Below are 19280 nucleotides of genomic sequence, written 5' to 3' on the forward strand. Positions count from 1 at the left end.
AGCCGAGACAAGTAGCATACAGTGTGTTGTGGGTGAGGAGGTGAGGAGAGGAGAGAGGCATGGAAGAAGATGAGCTGAGGAGGTAGTACTGAGTCGGGAAAGAGTTTGGTGGTGCATGGATTGATTGGACCTGAGAGAAGGTCTTGAGGCTGAGCACTGTCAACTGCAGGGAGAGAACTCAAGGGAAAAAGAACGGTAATCAAATGATGGCAGAGGTTGAGATGGTTGGATGGCATCACTGACTCGATGGACATGAATTTGAGCAAACTCGGTAGTGAAGGACAGGGAAGCCTAGTGTGCTGCAATCTGTGGGGTCGCAAAGAATGGGACACGGCTTAGCGACCGAACAACAACAGCAGCAATCAGCTGACAGGTCATGCAAGGCCTCATTGGCGAAGGTTTGGATACATTCACAGTGAATTCTCATGTATACCCTAGTGGCCCTATGTTACAGTTAATAAAATTGAAGGAACTTTCAGAGGCTACCCAGCAGGTGAATGGCACAGCCTAGGATAGGTAGGAAAACAGGTTCTCAGATCCTGCTTATATTTAACCACCATGTATATGTGTGTGTGTGTGTGTGTGTGTGTGTGCATGCATGCATGCATGCGCGTGCTCAGTCTGGATTGTAGCCTGCCAAGTTTCTCTCTCCATGGAATTTTCCAGGCAAGAATCCTGGAGTGGGTTGTTGTTTCTTTCTCCAGGGGATCTTCCCAACCCAGGGATCTAACCCGCGTGTCTTGCATCTCCTGCATTGGCAGGCAGATTCTTTACCACTAGCACCACCTGGGAAGCCCCATTTAGCCACTATGCCAGCATCAAAAGACATAGTCTGAATTCTGATGGAGCTGTTTGTCTAGTGAAGACACGCCGTTGCAATACACATATGGCAGTGCTAGAAAAGATGTATTCTCAGGGACTCTGGGAGGAGGAAAGCATCCATTTCTGCCTCTGGAATGGGAATGGGACAGGACAAATTGGAAAAAAATGAATTTACTTTTCCTTTTTTATAATTATGAAGTGTTTCAGATTAGCTATAATTAAGAAATAATCTTAACATCATTCAAACGCATAGCCCATTCTTCACGACTTTACTGTGTGCTCACTGTTGTGTTGTTTTTGCTTTCGCATTTTCCAATGACCTGGGTTATGCACCCCCATTCCTACCTTCACCAAATTAAGAATTGTGTCTGCAATAGTGTAAAATCAGTTATGTTTAAAGCTTGTAACTCTTTGTGAAGTTGCAGGTTAAGTACTGTTTTGATTGTTATCTTAAACTCTGTCCTTTCTGGTTTTTGTGTGATAATTTTATAAACAGTTTCACTGAGTGTACTTGATATACAGTAAGCTGCATAAGTTTAGTGTTAAATTTGATACGTTTTTGACTTATTTGTAGACCTATGAATCATCTTTCCCTTTGGTCCCTTCCTATACCCTGTACCCTTCTTTCTCAACCGATGAGAGCTCTGACTCTATGGATTAGTTTGTATTTTCAGAGTTTTATTCGCATGGAACCATATAATATGTTTTCTCTTTTGTCTGGGTTCTTTCACTTAGTATAATTGTCTTGAGATTCATCTATGTTGTTCTGTGTATCAGTAGTCGATTATTTTTTATTGCTGAATGGTGTTCTGCTGTATGAATATACGCCAGTTTATTTGTCCATTCACCCATTGATAAACATTTTTCTTTTTTGCTAGTTTTTGGATGTTAAAAATAAAGCTGCTGTAAACACATTATATTCAGTCTTTATATGGACATCTGCTTTCATTTTCCCTGGGTAAATGTCTAGGAGTAGAATGGCTCAGTCATATGGTAGGCGTATGTTTAACTTTTAAAGAAACTTCCATACTTTCCCAGACATTCCCAAACTAGTGTGTGAGGGTTCCAGTTGCTGTGCATCCTTGCCAACACTTGGTATGGTTAAGCTGTCATAGCCATTCTATTAGATGTGTAGTGGTATCTCATTGTGTTTTAATTTGCATTTCCCTGCTGACTAACGATGTGCTTATTTACCATCCATATTATATCTTTTTTTGCTGAAGTTTCTGTTTACATTTTTTTGTTCATTCTTCATTGGATTGGTTGCTTCCTTATTGAGTTTTGAGTTTTTTATATATTCTGGATACAAGCTCTGTATCAGATACGTGATTTGCAAATATTTACTTTCAATCTGTTGCTCATCTTACATTCTCTTAACAAATCTATGAAGATCAGGAGTTTTAATAAAGTCTGATTTATCAGTTCTTTTATGGAATTACACTTTTGGTGTTATACCTAATAAATCTTTGCCTCGCTCAAGATCACAGAGACTTTTTCCCTAAGAGTTATAAAACTTGTAGAAAAACTATAAGAGAATATAAAACCATGAAGTCTTTCTTTTTACTTTTTGGTACATCTACCTTGAGTTAAATTTTGTTTATGGAGTGGGATATGGGTTGAAGTTTACTGCCACTAGAACACGTGACAAGTTTTGGAGATGAAATAATGTCTGGAGACAGTGTCTTGGGGAAGGGGGGGGGCAGGCATTTGCTATTGGCATCTAGTGGGTCAAGGCCAGGGATACTGCTAAAGATCTGCAATGAACAGGAGAGATCATCTCAACAAAGACTCATTCAGCCAAAATGTCAGTAGTGTCAAGGTAAAGAAACCAAAGGCGATTTTATTGACCTTCTCAATGTTTTGGCTATTAGTTTTCTTTATATTTTCTATCTTCTATTTAATTGATTTTCACTCTGATCTTTATTATTATTTCCTTACCGTGTGCTTGAAAAGGATGTTTTGTATGTGCTTGAAAACAATATTTATTCTAATTATTCCATGTCAAGAGAGCATTCCATCAACAGAGCATCACTATTCATGCTAACCTTGATTACTTAGCTGAGGCAGTGCTTGTCAGGTTTCCCTGCCGTAAAGTTGCTCTTTTCTCTGCATTCTGTCCTGTACTTTTTGAGATGGAAGTTACTATGTGTAGCCCACATTTAAGGAGTGGAGAGTCATGCTTCTTCTCCATGTGACAACCTCTGACTTTTAATTCTGGTATTTAGACCATTTATATTTAAAGCGATTATTGATTATAGTTCACTTTAAATGTATAATTTTGCTATTTGTTACATGTTTTTCTTATCTTTATTTCCTTTTTTCTCTTTTTCTGTCTTTGGATTAATTGAATTTATTATCATTATAATTTATTTATTTATTTTTTGCTTATTAGCTAACAGTCCTTTTTTTTTTTTTTTTTTTTTAAATTTGACTCTTGGGAATCTTAGTTCCCTGACCAGGGATTGAACCAATGCCCTCAGCAGTGAAAGCGTGGAGTCCTAACGCCTGGAGTGCCAGGGAATTCCCTAGCTATCATTCTTTATTTTGTTATTTTAGTGTTTGCTCTTGGGTTGATAACTTACCACAGTTTACCTTCAGGTATTATATTATACCACCCCATGTACAGTCATTACCTCATGAGAGCCTTGGAATAGTTAATTCCCATTTCTCTCTGTTAACCTTTGTGATATTGTTATACATTTAACTTTTTGTCTGTTATTGATCCCACATTACATTACTGTTTTTTGTTTGAACAGTCAATTATTTTTTAAAGGAATCTAAAACCTAAAACATCATATATTACCCATGTTTTACACAGGTTATATTCTTTATTTTGCTATTTTCAAGTGAAAATAAATTATACATATTGAGTTTATTGGATTCATTTTTATGAATATGTATATATTCTAACTTGTAATTTTAGTGTAAACATTAAAGTAGTAGTGAAATTTGGAAATCAGAGCATAGTTCATTTTCTTAAACTAAATTACTGAGTTGTCATTGAGCTGATCATTGCTGTAATAGGTACTTCAGGATACTGTGGGGTCTTACAAGATTCAGAACACCTGGACTTGGAGATCTCTATGCAGGTATTGATGAGTGTGCTGTCTTTTCTTTCCTTAGGGCAGCATTAGAAAAAGGGAAATTTCAGGAGTGAGTCCTCCCATGCTGACATTATCCAGACCCTGAGAAACTTTCAAAGCATTTCTTTCTTCCGATGGTATACGAGGTAAAAAGCACTTGGTTATAGCTACTTGGGTCAGAGTAACACATTTGACAAAGTGAACTTGAAGCTTCTGCTTGTCAGTGTCCATATTTGGTTGAAAACTCCAATCTGAGATGCAGTTCTTAGAACTCGCCAGAATTTCCTATTTGTTGCTCTGGTTTTAGTTAACTTTTAGTCTTCTTTATCAGTGAGGATGGAGTGGGTACCCTTTCCATCTGGGTATGTGTAAATGTACTCCTATTCTGAAGGTTAATACATTGACAAACACTCAACTATAAATGACTGGGAAAACTTAACTCATCCAGCAAATTAACTTACTTTGTAAATGTTTGTTGAATCTGGGCTCTGGCACATTGATGAAAATTTATGTCTCCTGCCCTTTGAAAGCCAACTCTCTTTTAAGAAAAGGGCCCATAAGCACAGGAGCATGCATTCCAATGTGGTAATTGGTGATCACTGCAGTGGAGATACGAACTAGGCAATGGGTGTAAGCTTAGAGCAGTGGTTCTCAAAGTGTGGTCCAGGGACCAGTAGCATCAAACCTACTGGTTCAGAAATGTAGAGGATGAGGCCCAGCGATCTGTGTTTAACAAGTCTTCCAAGTGATTCTGATGCATGCACAAGATTGTGAACCACTGGCACAGGGGATTAGATGATCTCTGAGATTTTTTCCCCTGGGTCCTAGTTTCTACAAATATGATTTAGAAATGTGATATTTACCACGTGGTACTTTAAGAACTATTTTGGCACTAATGAATTGTCAAACGTGAGTAGTTATGTGGGTAAAATAGAAATCCAAAATGGTAAAGTTTTGTCTGACACTGGAGCAAAAGTCAATTAGATGTTAGAACACTATTATGAAAAATTTTAAATATATTCAAAAGCAGAGATATTAGTGAAATGAACTCCTATATAAACATTCAGTAGAGTCACTCAGTCATGTCTGACTCTTTGTGACCCCATGGACTGCAGCACACCAGGCTTCCCTGTCCATCACCAACTCCCAGAGCTTGCTTAAACTCATGTCCATCAAGTCAGTGATGCCATCCAACCATCTCATCCTCTGTCGTCCCCTTCTCCCGCCTTCAGTCTTTCTCAGCATCAGGGTCTTTTCCAATGAGTCAGTTCTTCACATCAGGTGACCAAAGTATTGGAGCTTCAGCATTGGTCCTTCCAGTGAATATTCAGGACTGATTTCCTTTAGGATGCAGTGCTTGGATCTCCTTGCAGTCCAAGGGACTCTCAAGAGTCTTCTTCAATGCCACAGTCAGCTTTCTTTATGGTCCAACTCTCACATCCATCCATGACTACTGGAAAAACCATAGCTTCGACTAGACAGACCTTTGTCAGCAAAGTAATGTCTCTGCTTTAATTTCATGGCTGCAATCACCATCTGCAGTGATTTTGAAGCCCCCCAAAATAAAGTCTGTCACTATTTCCATTGTTTCCCCATCTATTTGCCATGAAGTGATGGGACCTGATGCCACGATCTTTGTTTTTTGAATGTTTTCAGTCAGTCAGTTCAGTTGCTCAGTCGTGTCTGACTCTCTGCGACCCCGTGAATTGCAGCATGCCAGGCCTCCCTGTCCATCACCAACTCCCGGAGTTCACTGAGACTAACGTCCATCGAGTCAGTGTTGCCATCCAGCCATCTCATCCTCTGTTGTCCCCTTCTAAAAGTTGAGTTTTAAGCCAACTTTTTCTCTCTCCTCTTTCACTTTCAGCAAGAGGCTCTTCAGTTCCTTTTCACTTTCTGCCATTAGGGTGGTATCATCTGCATATCTGAGGTTATTGATATTTCTCTTGGCAATCTTGATTCTGGCTTGTGCTACACACAGTCTCCTTACCAAGGTTAGACATAACCTGTTTAGTTAGAACTCAGGCTATGAGATAGTTCATGTTTTGAGAAAGGGAACAGAATTAACTTACGCAGGTATACTACCTGTTTTCTCCCACTTTGACTTTGGAGGACTAATTGTAGTATTCTGAGGAAAAGCCGATTGTAATACACCTGAGCTCTTCAGGTTTGAGTGATATGTTAATTAAAGGATCAGACTGTGGGAGTCTGGGGCTTCCTAGGTTGTTCAGTGGTAAAGAATCCACCTGCTAGTGCAGGAGTCTCAGGAGATACAGGTTTGATCCCTGGGTTGAGAAGATCCCTTGGAGGAGGACACGGCAACTGACTCCAGTATTTTTGCCTGGAGAATCCTATGGACCAGAGGAACCTGACAGGCTACCATCCTTAGTGTCACAAAGTCAGATGCAACTGAGCAACTGAGCAAGCACACAGTAGGAGTTAGCTAATTTTCATTTAAAAAATGCTGATTAGTAAGAAATAATTTTTATCTGAAGTGTAAATTGCAACAAAATAAATAAAGCTGTTCAGGATTGTTCCCCATGCCCTCAAATAAACCTGAAAAAACCCTGCAACAACTTATGCATCTAAGTCGTTGGTACTATGGTAGGCTATAGTCAACGTTTGATGAGATTGTTTGATAAAATAATGCATGCTGGAACTTTTAGTTAAAAATTGTTAGTGGTTCAGAAAGTAAACAAGAGGATTTACTATATAGTCTGTTTATAAAGCAGTTAAAGGCATGTTTTATTATTTGTGCTAGTATGTTGACAAAGAAAATAGGTAACTAGCAATCTCTTGTTTGACTGTCTTTTGTAGTTACTCATTTGATGGCATCGAGTAAAAAATTTTCCTCCGTTAATAGGCCTTTGTTTAAAAGAAAGTATGTTACCTTTGTAGTTTCTGTACTCTTTTTCATCAGAGAAAGTTCCAATTAAGTTGGGTAATAATTAATTTTATAAATAGTGTTTAGTCCAGAACTGATTATATTTCCTTCTGAGCCAAGTGAAAAGAAACTCTCAATCTATAACCACAGGTTGAAAGTTTGGTTACAAGACTGTGTTCGTGATGGTTTTTGAGACTTGGAAGGTAAGCTTGCTCCTTTCATGAGTCATCATGTTGTCTCACGGTTGGCTGTGTGTTTTCTTAGCAACAGCTGTTGATTTCTGGTTTGAGTTGGGAAAGTATGTTTTGAAATGATTCAACATATTCTTTCAGGTTATATATGCTTGCTGAACCTTATAAGCTTACTGTTAATGTGGTGAGTTCCATGATGAAGGAATGATTTCATTCTCTTACTGTCCCTGCATTCCAAATCATTTTTCTTCTGTTTTTTTAGGGAATTAAGGGTGGGTATAAGAAAAGAGAAGTCGTCAATCTGGAAGACTATGAACCTGATCGTTTATGACCCTAGAATAGAGCAGAACCAAAAATGGTCTCCACATGCTGATAGTATAAAATGTAATTTACTGGAGTCTTCATCTCGAGTAATACTCCAGGGTGCATAAGTACTAAAGGACAAGTGAATTTTTGAAATGTCTGTGATATTGTGCAATGGTTATGAGTATAACTTCTGAAGTCAGATGGACCCTGGTTCAAATCCTTGCTTTGCCATATATTAACTGTGTCACTTTGGGCAAATTATAAACCTCTCTGAGTAGAGCTTCTTCATCTATAAAATAAAAGGCAAAATGTGACCTACCTCATGGGGGTGTTAAGAATATTACTGAGGCAACACGTGTAGTGGGCAGTACAGCACCTATGATCAAACATTGTAGAGCACCTGGTGATAAGTGCTAGTTATTACATTCAGTTCGAGAGTGCAGTGAACAAGGGGCTAAGTGGCAGGTGTTAGAGGACAGTCAGCAATCAATCAGGCACGGCTCCCTTTTTGCAGGTACTGGGACAGATAGCCTTGTAAACAAGTCACTCTAGTATGATCCAGAATGAAAGAAGTGCCATCTGAAGTGCTAGCAAAGTGCTATGGTCATAAATGCCCACTTTGGGGAAGTTAGGACTAATTTTGTATAGGATATTGACATTTGAGCTGGACATATAGCTGGGTTTAGAGTGTAGAGTAGAGCTTTCATGGGTGGAAAATGGAGGATAGTAGATTGCAGGCTGAAAAATATCACAAACTGAAGCACAGGGCTTGTGGCAGGTTGTAGTGGGAGAGGTCTAGATAGATGCTTTGTGGTTAGATTGTAGGGCATTTTGCTCATGGAAGCATTTGGACCATATTCTTCTTGTCAGTGGGAACCTACAGCATGCACATGGTGTGAGCTCTGTTTCACAATAATGTTCTGAAAAATGAAGTGGAGAGGCAAGAAATCCAGTTAAAAGGATGTTTTTAGAAATCTAGGTGAGTGATGAAGAAATTTAGAGAACAGAGTCAGAGGGGATTAAAAGGAGTTGGAAGAGAGAGGATTCTAAATTTGATGCCAAGAAGAATGCTGGTGCTATTACTTGAGAGAGGTACCATAGAAGAAGGTGTGGGGGAAAACCAATGGTCTGGTGGCAGGATGGTCTACTGGGTCTTTTTTTAAGTTGAGGTACAGTTGATTTACAGTGTCGTGTTAATTTCAGGTATATAGCATAGTGGTTTATATAGGGTGTATAGGAATTTTTATATAGAGTGTCTATGTTAATCCCAAATGCCTAATTTATTTGTCCCCCTTCCTCTTTGGCAACCATAAGTTTGTTTTCTATGTCTGTGAGTCTCTCTGTTTTGTAATAAACAAGCTCATTTGTATCTTTTAAAAAATATATTCTACATATAAATGATATTGTATGTTACTTGTCTTTGTCTGGCTTCATTTAGTATGATAATCTCATGTTGTTGCAAATGGCATTATTTCATTCTGTTTGCTGCTGCTACTGCTGCTAAGTCGCTTCAGTCGTGTCCAACTCTGTGCGACCCCATAGACAGCAGCTCACCAGGCTCTGCCGTCCCTGGGATTCTCCAGGCAAGAACACTGGAGTGGGTTGCCATTTCCTTCTCCAATGCGTGAAACTGAAAAGTGAAAGTGAAGCCACTCAGTCGTGTCGACTCTTAATGACCTCATGGACTGCAGCCTACCAGGCTCCTCCGTCCATGGGATTTTCTAGGCAAGAGTACTGGAGTGGGGTGCCATTGCCTTCTCCGTTATGGCTGACTAAAACTATATATATGTATATATACACACACCACATCTTCTTTATCCAGTCTGTCCTTATTTGTCTCTTATAGCAGTCTTTATTTTAAACACTGTTTAAATGCAGGGTCTTTGGGGCTCACAGATTAGTGAGCTGGCAGTTGGGAATTTAGTTCTGAAAGAAGGAAGCTAACATTTATTATGCACCTACCGTGTCTCAGGTTTATGCTGAGCATCTTTACAAATCATTATTGGAAGCAAATAGTATTTTTATTGATGAAGAAATAAAGGTCAAGAAGAGGCCTGATATTATAATGCTTAAACATTAACCGTAATTTCAAAGCATTTCTCACTTCTGTCATTTTCTTCAAAGTCGTTGGAGCTAGAGGAGGGCTGGGGCTAGAAAGATTGAGTGAATGGGTACTGAAGGCATTGAACTGTCCTCTGTGGCACTTTTCATCATTTCTGCATTCAGACTCTCATTACGTATTCTTTACCACAAGGAGAGAACAGCCCTCTAATTAGGTGGTTAGTATTTGTTACTCAAAGACTGTTGAGGGAGTTTCATAATTAACCATATTTCTCGAGTTCTAATATTCCTTTCCTTTTAGAACTGCTTGAAGGTTGAAGTCCTCCAGGACTGTTTTTTTCTCTTGCTTCTGATAAAATGGAAACATTTTGGTACGGGTGGGTTTTAACTTTATAAAATGAGCCTTGTTATATTGGGTTAGAGAGGATGAGCCAGGGCAGAGAGAATGATGCTCTTTTCCTTAATGTTGCCACCTTTAAAACGTCCTAAGGTCAAGATCATGAATGCAGATAAAAATTAAGACTGGGAAGACTTTGAGAATGTCTTAAAAACTTTATGACAAAAATCCAGCTACACACATACAACACACACATATTAAAAAGCAAAAGTTCGCCTTCATGTTATTTTCACTTTCCATTTCTGTTGTCTCTGTCCCTAGAGATAATCACTGTGGACAGTTCTTTGTTTATCCTGTGTAAATGTTTATGAATACTTAGAACCTTGGCAGTAATTAGGCAAAATAACTAGATTTTAAGCTTTTTCCTTTTCACTCAGATATTTAGTATCAGAGTTTATATTGAAGTTTCATAAATACAGATTCTTCTTTTAGACTGTGTTCTGAGAGCCCTATAAACATCTAATGTAATTTACATTAAATGCTCTCAGATTACCTTTCAGATCAGTGACATACCTAGGATTAGAATTTAGAGAACTTGAGCTTCTCATTTGTTGCTAAACCAGTTCTGTTAGTTAATTTATTATACAAGTTTGCCAGTTAACTGCAACACTGGGCAAAAACATGTTTTATCTTATTTGAGAAGAAAGGACAGAGAACTGCAAATTTAAACTAACATAAGCTCATTATAGTCACTATATTAATCTCTTAATTACTTCATATTTTGAATGCTTAGACAATATGTGTTCTGATAAATTTCTCTAAAAACTCATGGACCAAGTTAGTATAGGTTGGTATCTCTTGGCTGTTAGGCTACCCACTCCAGTATTCTGGCCTGGAGAATTCTATGGACTGTCTAGTCCATGGGATTGCAAAGAGTCGGACACAACTGAGCAACTTTTCATTTCATTGGCTGTTAGGAATTTTAAGGACATGGAGTTCAGAACCTGCACATTTGTGTTCAAGCAAGAGTTGCCAGTAACTTGGTGTTCTCAGGAAAGGTGCTTATCGTCCCTGTTCCCCTAAATGGAGTAGATGGTGTCTATCTTGTGAGGATTAGAGATAGTACATGTAAAATGTTTGGCACAAATTAAGAACTAAATATTAGCTCTCCTTTCTACTGTTTTGTCATTATCAAATAGAGGGCCTACAATTTTGTTCACCCATGTAAGCTGAATTTACCTGTTCGTACTCTCAGGCTGTAACAAAGGAGACCTCATTTCACTTTTCACTTTTTTTGCACTGTAGGTTGTTGGGGTATGGTTTTTAAGCAGATACAGATCTCAGTACCTCTCTTAGCTTCTTAGCTAAATAAGTTAGAAGAGTTTCAACCAAAGGACTGCATACAATTTTGTTTTGTCCCAGTGGTCCTACTTCTCAAGATTCTTCATTGGTCCCAGTTTTGGTTCTACTCAGGAGAATACTGTAAAATCCACAAGACACTTTCTCGAGAGTGTTCCAATTGTTCATCAATGGGGAGAAAACTACTTAGGTGTATTCCTTTTTGAGGATGTTTTATGTTATATGAGTTTTGGGGGCTGGGGACTGGTCAGGGATCTTTCCATGGGGAGGGCTTTGAGAGAAGGAAAAAATATTTCTGTAGAAATCTCAAAACGGTAGTCTGAAATTCCATGAAGAGAAAATTTAAGATTTTCATATTCTAAGTTACTGGAGTTAAGGGGTCAGAAGGATTATTTATGTTTCAGGAAGTTTTTCTTCACACAGAGGTATATAACTTCTAAATATTTTAACAATGTAGAAGATATACTGAAGAAAAAGTAACCTTAGAAATGGACAGAGTAGGATTTTTTTTTTTAAGCCAGACAAATTTCTAATGGAGTCCCTGCACATAAGTAACAACAAAGATAATTTTATACACACAGAAGTACATTCCGTTCTTTCCCTGAGATGATGTAACCTCATATCAGATGTTAAAATTGTGCCCACAGAACTGAAAACTGTATCTTTAGATAAACTCAGAAACAAATAATTCTGGTTGTTTCTCTTCAGGTGAGAAACTTCTGTGTGTTTAGAAATGGATGCTAGTTTGCAAACTCTGTAGGGAGTCAGGAGGGAAGCCTGGGAGAAGGAATGATCTCACAGTTTGAGGTTCTAGTAGACACTTTACTGGTATTCACTGATCTGCTCTCCATAACCTCCTAAATCTACTTCAGAACTCAAATCCCTTTTTCAGCCTAAGTGTGTGTGTGTGCTCAGTCTGACTCTTGGCCACCCTAAGAACCGAAGACACTCTCTATTTCTCTAGTTGCTTGATTCAGTACCTTATAAATAAATGAATACTTGTTGAAGAATGGCACTGCTGGCTGACACCCTAGAAAAAACAGCTTCCAAACCACACAACAGTTAATTTTTCAGTTTTTTGTTTTTTTTTCTCCTCATTTACTTTCCCAGTAACCAGTCATAATGCTAAGATTTCATGGTTAGGTAAGACTAGGTGTCTAGTATTTTGCTAGAACTCTACCAAAGTACTACTGGATAGTTCCTTGGAAGTAAAGAGTTCAACGGAAACAAACTCAAAAAGGACAGATAGGAGCTCTAATTTGGTGAAGATTTGAATTAAAAATATCTCTAGAACAATTTCCTTAAAATTCTGGTCTGAAAACCCTTTGTTGCTGTTGTTTAGTCACTAAGTTGTGTCTGACTTTTTTGAGACCTCATGGACTGTGTAGCCCACCAGGTCCTCTGTCCTTGGGATCTTCCAGGCAAGATATTGGAGTGGGTTTCATGCTCCAGGGTATCTCCCTAACTCAGGGATTGAACCCGCCGCTCCTGCCACATCTCCTGCATTGCAGGCGGATTCCTTACCTAAAGCAATTAGAAGAAATGTCATTTACTCTTTAGGTCATAGTACTCGCTAAACTAACTTTTATATACCAGAATCTGTGATCTACATGTTAAAATCTGCAGTGATTTACTGAGTGATTGAAGGATTTGCTAGTTTATTTGCTTTGTGCACCATGTAAGTCTTGGTAAATTAGTTAAAGTTAGATTATAGAGAGTAGAGGGGAGCTCTTCTCTAAAACGAGTCTTGAGAGTATGAGAAATAATAGAGAAGTTGTAAGGGAGAAGGCAATGGCACCCCTCTCCAGTACTCTTGCCTGGAAAATCCCATGGGCGGAGCAGCCTGGAAGGCTGCAGTCCATGGGGTCATTAAGAGTCAGACACGACTGAGCGACTTCACTTTCACTTTTCACTTCCATGCACTGGAGAAGGACATGGCAACCGGCTCCAGTGTTCTTGCCTGGAGAATCCCAGGAACGGGGGAGCCTGGTGGGCTGCCATCTAAGGGGTTGCACAGAGTTGGACACGACTGACGCGACTTAGCAGCAGCAGCAGCAAGTTAAGAGCTGTACCTTTCCTAAGATACCAATTATGAGTTCAAATCCTGGGTTTATCTCAGACAGTTTTATGTTCTTGAATAAGACTCTGATGTTAATGGTCTTAGTTTCTCTGCCTCAAGAATATCATGATTATTTAAAATCACATATGTGTGTGTATGTGTGTTAGTTGCTCAGTGGTGTCTGACTCTTTGTGACCCCATGGATGGTAACCCACCAGGCTCCTCTCTCTGTCTATGGAATTCTCCAGACAAGAATACTGGAGTGGGTAGCCATTTCCTTCTCCAGTAAAATAACCTATAAGCACAACTAAATACAAAGAATGTTTTGTCTTGGGTCAGTTAAACTGTCCCCACCCCTTTACTGATATTCATTGGTTTGCTCTCCTAAACCCCATCGGACAGCTCTCAAAGGTTTACCATCATCACAAAGGATGGTGAAAGAGAGAATGTCGTGGGATTCAAGTCCATTCCTAGGGTGACTTTAAAATGTGTGTGTGCTATCCATAGTGAGTTAGTATCTCATCTCATATCTGATTTATTTGTCACTTATACAGTGACACAGTGATGGGTTGTTACTAGAGTCCAGGGAGTTCAACACCCATCACGTTGACTTTAAATTTTAGACTGAATGATACCTGGATCTTCTTATTTCACAGAAGACAATCCAAGATTCAGGGATGGCAAGGTACAGTTGGCAACTGGCAGAACAAGGAGTAAAAATGCTGCCTTCAGATTCCTGGCTCTTGCTGGCATAGATATGTGTGTGTGTGTGTATTTAAAATATTTGTATTATCTATTATTTAAAACCTACAAAAAGGTATAAACCACCATACTATTAAGTACCTACGTGTTTTAGCATACTACATAAGAAATAAATTGTTGCTAACATGGTTGTGACCCTTTCTTCCTCCTCAGAGGTAGCAGCTATCCTGAATTTGATGTTTATCAGTCTCATGCATTTCTTTACAGCTTTATTGTATTTGAATAGTAAGGGTGATTTTCAAAGTATTTAACAAACTGGAGTGTGTGGATATGGCCACTCATAACGGATGCTGGCAACAGATCCAGCCATGCCAAGGTCTACTGGCTGAATATCAGGCCCATCATGGACCCCCATAAGCAATGTTTTTAATACCATACACAGTACCGTTTTGTATGCATTCTTCTACAAATTGCTCTTTTTCTTTCAACTTTATATTTGTGAGCTGCATTTGTATTGATATGGGTAGCTGATTTATTCATTTTCAGTGTTTAATACCCTAATGTATGAATATGTCACAATTTATCCATTTTTGGATAGTTTTTTTTTGGTTTGTTTATGCCCTCGTACCTGTTCAGGTGTTTTGCTTCTTTTCCTTATTGATTTGTATATTACTTTTGAATTTTTTTGGTAAACTGCTCTTTAATAAACACATTCTTTAACATCTGTACTTAAGAAGTCACATAAAACCTATCATGGCTTTGTCTTTCCAATATTATTTCCAGCTCTTACACATAGTTGTTCATATTTGAAAAGGATCTTTCAGTATTCCCTAATCAGGTTCACGTCAAGTACACCAAGGGCATTGCCTGTGACTGCAGACATGAACATGTTCCATTATTTAGAGTGTATTTGACATAGTCTTAACACTGATTGTGAAGATGGACTTAATTCCCCCATATTTCCATGGTCATGCTGGTGAAAGGGTTGACCTTATTGTAACTCTAAAGCATGGGAGGAAAGTCTTTATAGGAAATTATGAAGTTCTTTTTTTTTTCCTCTTTATTAAATCAAAAGCAGGAAAATGAAAGTTACGCTTGCTTCCTTAGTGAACCAGAGTGCCCCACAGGATATAAAAGAAGCTGTAAAGTAAATGGAAGGGCTGAGGCTATTGCTCAGGAAGTTCTTTCTGGAACTTTCTCTGTTTAAACTATGGGTTAGATAGCTAACAGGGACCTGATGTATATCACAGGGAACTCTGCTCAATACTCTGTAATAACCTAAATGGGAAAAGAATTTGAAAAAGAAAGAGGTGTGTGTGTGTGTATAAATAACTATCACTTTACTGTACACCTGAAACTAACACAACATTGTTAATCAACTACAATATAAAATAAAAATTGAAAAAAAAGCCCTATCTGGGTTGTTTGATTTTGGCTTCTTCCCCACCCCCTCCCTACCCCCTCCTCCGCCACCAGTGATCAGAAGCTAAAGAAGGGCATGTTAGGTTATTTGTTTCTTTTGTGGGCCAGTTTGTATTTGCTTTCTAGATGGTTATTGGTTTCAGGGATGTTAAACAGCAGGATCAGTACAGTTCAACTTTTCCGAGGCTTGGAAGGTGTGATATTCCTGCTAGTTTTGCTCTCCTGGCTCACTTGCTTCCTTCTCTCCTTCCTTGTTTCTTTCTAATTACAAATGGCATTTGTTAGTTAACAATCCTTCAGAGCATCCAGTGGTTTGTTCCTTTTAATTTTTAACCATCTTTTTCTTATACAAAAGGACAAAAACATTTAAAATTACTTTTAGTACTGGGGCTTGCTTTATCCCGGAGCATCGCTTCCACCCCTCTCCCCCGTCCCCCAGCAGCCCCGCCCCACCCTCCACCGCCTCCCTCCCACCCTCCCGGCTCTGTAGGTCTCTTTTGTTGTTGGGAGCTAACAAAGTGCTGTAACTTGCTGGATGGTGTGGATGGAGGATAGGCCCAGGGCTCCCGGAAGGAATTTCTGTAACCTGCCCGAGCTCCCTTCTCTTAAAAATTGCTGATTAACTAGACCCTTCTGTCCTGGGAATAGCCAAAACTTTAAAGTGAAGTGTTGTTCAAAAGAAACGTGTTTATTTTTAGAGGCAGAAAGTATTTTGAGCCCATTTGCCAGTAACTGTTTTTTAAAGAAACAAAACTGTGGACTTTAAGCCTAATCCCAAAGCGAAAATAAAACTCTTGCTGAAAGAATTAGCAATATATTAAACATTTTGAAAATAAGCTACATTTTTATTTTAGCTTTCTGTATTTTGATTGAAATTAATATTACTACCGTTGTTCTGTAATCTCCTTTTCTTTGCATGTTTTGCCATATACAGTTGATTTATTTACATAGAAGATAAAAAAATGTCAAAGGGGAAAAGTGTTTAAAGAAATTTCAGAGGACATGCATTTAAAATTAGCAGACAAGCCGAGTTCTCAGAGATAGTGTCGTCCAGATTTATTTTAACTTCATCATCACATGAATACAGAGAACCCCTTCAGTCTTTGGTTTTTAAAAAATCCTGGTTTCTTTTTGGAGAGTAGTTTTCACTTTATGAGTTTCGGTTTCTAGTAATGATGTAGCACACGACGTAGATAAAAGGGAAAGAGGGGGCCAGGAGCACCGACCTTCCCACAGGTCTTTGTGAGCAGAACCCCAAAACCTTTACAGAGGTAAAGGTCTATTTAAAGGTTCACAATAACAATGACCGCGTTTTAGGGCTGTCTTCCAACCCCATCACTTCCTTCTTCTAAGGGGAAGTTGAGCTTGGGGGCGGAGGAGGTGCATTCAAGCTACAGCCAGCTTTTGTGGAATGACAGACCTTGATGGGATGTTACACCACGGGACTGGTGAAGTGAAGTCCTTTGATGGATTTAGACTAACAGAATAGAAAATAACAGTGGGTAAGTTAAATAGCAGGACTTGGAGAGGGGGAAAAAAACCACACTTTTTTTGAGGAGGGGGAAGCACATGCTTTTTTTTTTTTTTTTTTAATCAAGGTATAGTTGATTTACAGTGTTATGTTAGTTTCAGGTGTACAAAACAATGATACATATGTATATATACACACATACACATTACATATATATATATGTGTGTGTGTGTGTGTGTGTGTGTGTGTATTCTTTGCAGATTCTTTCCCTTATAGGTTTTCACAAAATATTGAGTAGAGCTCCCTGTGCTATTGTTGGTCCTTGTTGGTTGTCTATTTTTAAATATAGTAATGTGTATATGTTAACCTGATAGTCCTCTTAATTTATCCCTCCCTGCTTCCCCTTTGGTAACCATAAATCTGTTTTCTATGTCTGAACCTCACATCTTAAGCAATAACAAATAAAACCTTCAGAATGTAAATATTTACAGTGGATTTTGTGTGTGTGTGTTTGGGCATGAATCTTTAAGCAGGTGTATTTGAGGGACTAGCAGTGTGTCACCAAGGTGATGCTTGGCTACTGAGGTAGAAGAGCTAGCCGATGGCCTCTCCAGGGTCTAGAGCCCTCAGACCATGCCAGAAGCCCCAGAATGGAAGAGGATCTCTGGCCAGAGTGCCTGTTGCAGGAGGTGTATCTTAGAAGGTCCCTCTGTGTAACACTGTTGTGCTCTAGGGGAATCTGCGGATCAGGGTCATCCTGAGTGTTAAGCGAGTGTATTCTCCTCGGTTCTGTCTCATCACAACAAAGATTTGGAGTGATGGACATTAAAGCCCTTGGCACGTCACAGCTCTTGGGTCTTGGACAGACTGTGTTATAGCTCTTAGACAAATCAGTGTTACAGCTCCGTGTTACAGCTCTATTTTATTTAGAAAGTAGCAGGAGAATCCATCCTCGAGGCGTGAGGGCATGCCTACCCAAAGATGTGAAGGGAAGAGAGTGGGGAGCGCACCAGCGTGGGGGGGGGCGGGGGGATGGGGAGAGAGTGAGAGAGCCCTTGGGCTCCTCTTTTTATGTTTTTTCCTCCCCCACCCCCCGCCCCGCCCCGGGCCTGCCCTATGTAAATTGGGCCAGCCAGGAGTGCTGTTTGTTCTACCTGAGGTCCTCACTCCAGTCCTCGGACCTTCCTTTGTTCTATTTTCGTGGGCTTTTCCCTTCCTTGTCTTTTAGCCACTGCCATTTTGGCTCCTGTTTCCTATTCTAAGTACCTAACACTGAGGATTTTGATTTAAAAACTGTGAAGCACCTGAAGGTCCTACATTTTTCTGAGCAGATCTCAAGAATTTGTTTTATCTAAAGTGTCTTGTTTTCAGAGTGCTCTTTCTTCTTTCTTTCCAGTGGGACTTCATAAGGGGTTTCGCACATAGGGGCCTGGACCTCCAAATTCTCCCAGTGCAGATACTTCTCAGGATACCTTGAGCTCCTAAGGACTTGAAGTAGATCAAGACCTAGCTTCATTCAAATTTCTGGGGGTGGTTCCAGCAGCCTTAATGAAGTAGATTCCTCTTGGAGTCCCGAGGACCCTGTTGGGAACTTGATAACGTGAGTTCCTGATGGGACCCTGGATAATGAGAGTTCCCACAGCTGCCATGCTGTAGGTGCTCAAAATTTGGTTCCCCTTACTTGTATACTGATTCCCGGGCTTCAGGGAAATGCATCTCACTATCAGTTCAAATACAGTGTAGTCTTGCTTCCTAATTCCAGTGTGTGCTAGGGCTGTGGTTTATGACGGTACATGTTATGGATTTGGTGGCTGTGGATTGAGTTGGTTGCTTAAGCCTTATCTAATTGCAGTAGTGAATACCATTATAGTTTAATTATTTCTTAATTGAAAGAACAACAAAATACATCCCTTTTGACTGCTTGGTAATCATCCTATGATCAGAGAAACTAAGAGAACGACAACTGACTTGTTTAAGGCTTCCCAGTGAGTAAGTGAAAAAATAAGAGATCAGAACCACTGTCGCTAGGTGCCCAGTTTGTTACTTAGTCCAGCAAACCTGTGTTTGAGGATTAACATCTGCTAACAGCCAGAAATAGACCAGTTGAGATCAAAGTCAATTCTCATCATTGGCCACTGAAGACAAAAAGATGAGGGATACATCAGTTTGCTGGGTAATTGATTCTCCCTTAGGATAAGAGAAAGACAAAACCAAAATTGTCCATCATTGAAAATGGTACAGTAAATTATGTTTGGGTTTGGAGAACTTCCAGTCCTATAAATACATTATGGGAAGCCCTCAGGGAGAGAAAAAAAGCACACTATGGCTGTTTTCCTATGTAAAAATAGCAGGGCCATGCAACTTGAAGAAAAATAACTTAGAATGTTATTCAAAGTAGGAACTACGATTTGTGACCAAAACTTCACTTTTTAAGTTTATTATCACACACTGCCACAGATTGGTAAGTTGAGAAACAATAGGTCAAAAGTTCAGCAGGAAGGTTTTGGGAAATGATTTGTACAAACAAGAGGTTTCTGAGAGTTTCCCTTTTTTCCTGCGGGGAGGCAGTTGATTTGGTTACCT

The 19280-nt window shown here is 39.3% G+C and overlaps 1 protein-coding gene across 8 annotated transcripts in view; it reads left to right on the forward strand.

The window, feature by feature from the left end:
* Nucleotides 1–19280, forward strand: part of SYNE2 (spectrin repeat containing nuclear envelope protein 2) — a 324652-nt gene that overhangs the window by 3004 nt on the left and 302368 nt on the right. Inside the window, exon 2 of one of the 8 annotated variants that reach the window (XM_027554280.1) lies at nt 3946–4051. The exons of the other annotated variants lie outside the window; for them this stretch is intronic. The gene's annotated coding sequence lies outside the window, so the exon portion shown is untranslated. The remainder of the gene's footprint in view (nt 1–3945; nt 4052–19280) is intronic. 8 annotated transcript variants of the gene reach the window in all.

This window comes from Bos indicus x Bos taurus, chromosome 10 (assembly GCF_003369695.1).
Source record: "Bos indicus x Bos taurus breed Angus x Brahman F1 hybrid chromosome 10, Bos_hybrid_MaternalHap_v2.0, whole genome shotgun sequence".
In the NCBI taxonomy this organism is placed as follows: Eukaryota; Metazoa; Chordata; class Mammalia; order Artiodactyla; family Bovidae; genus Bos; species Bos indicus x Bos taurus.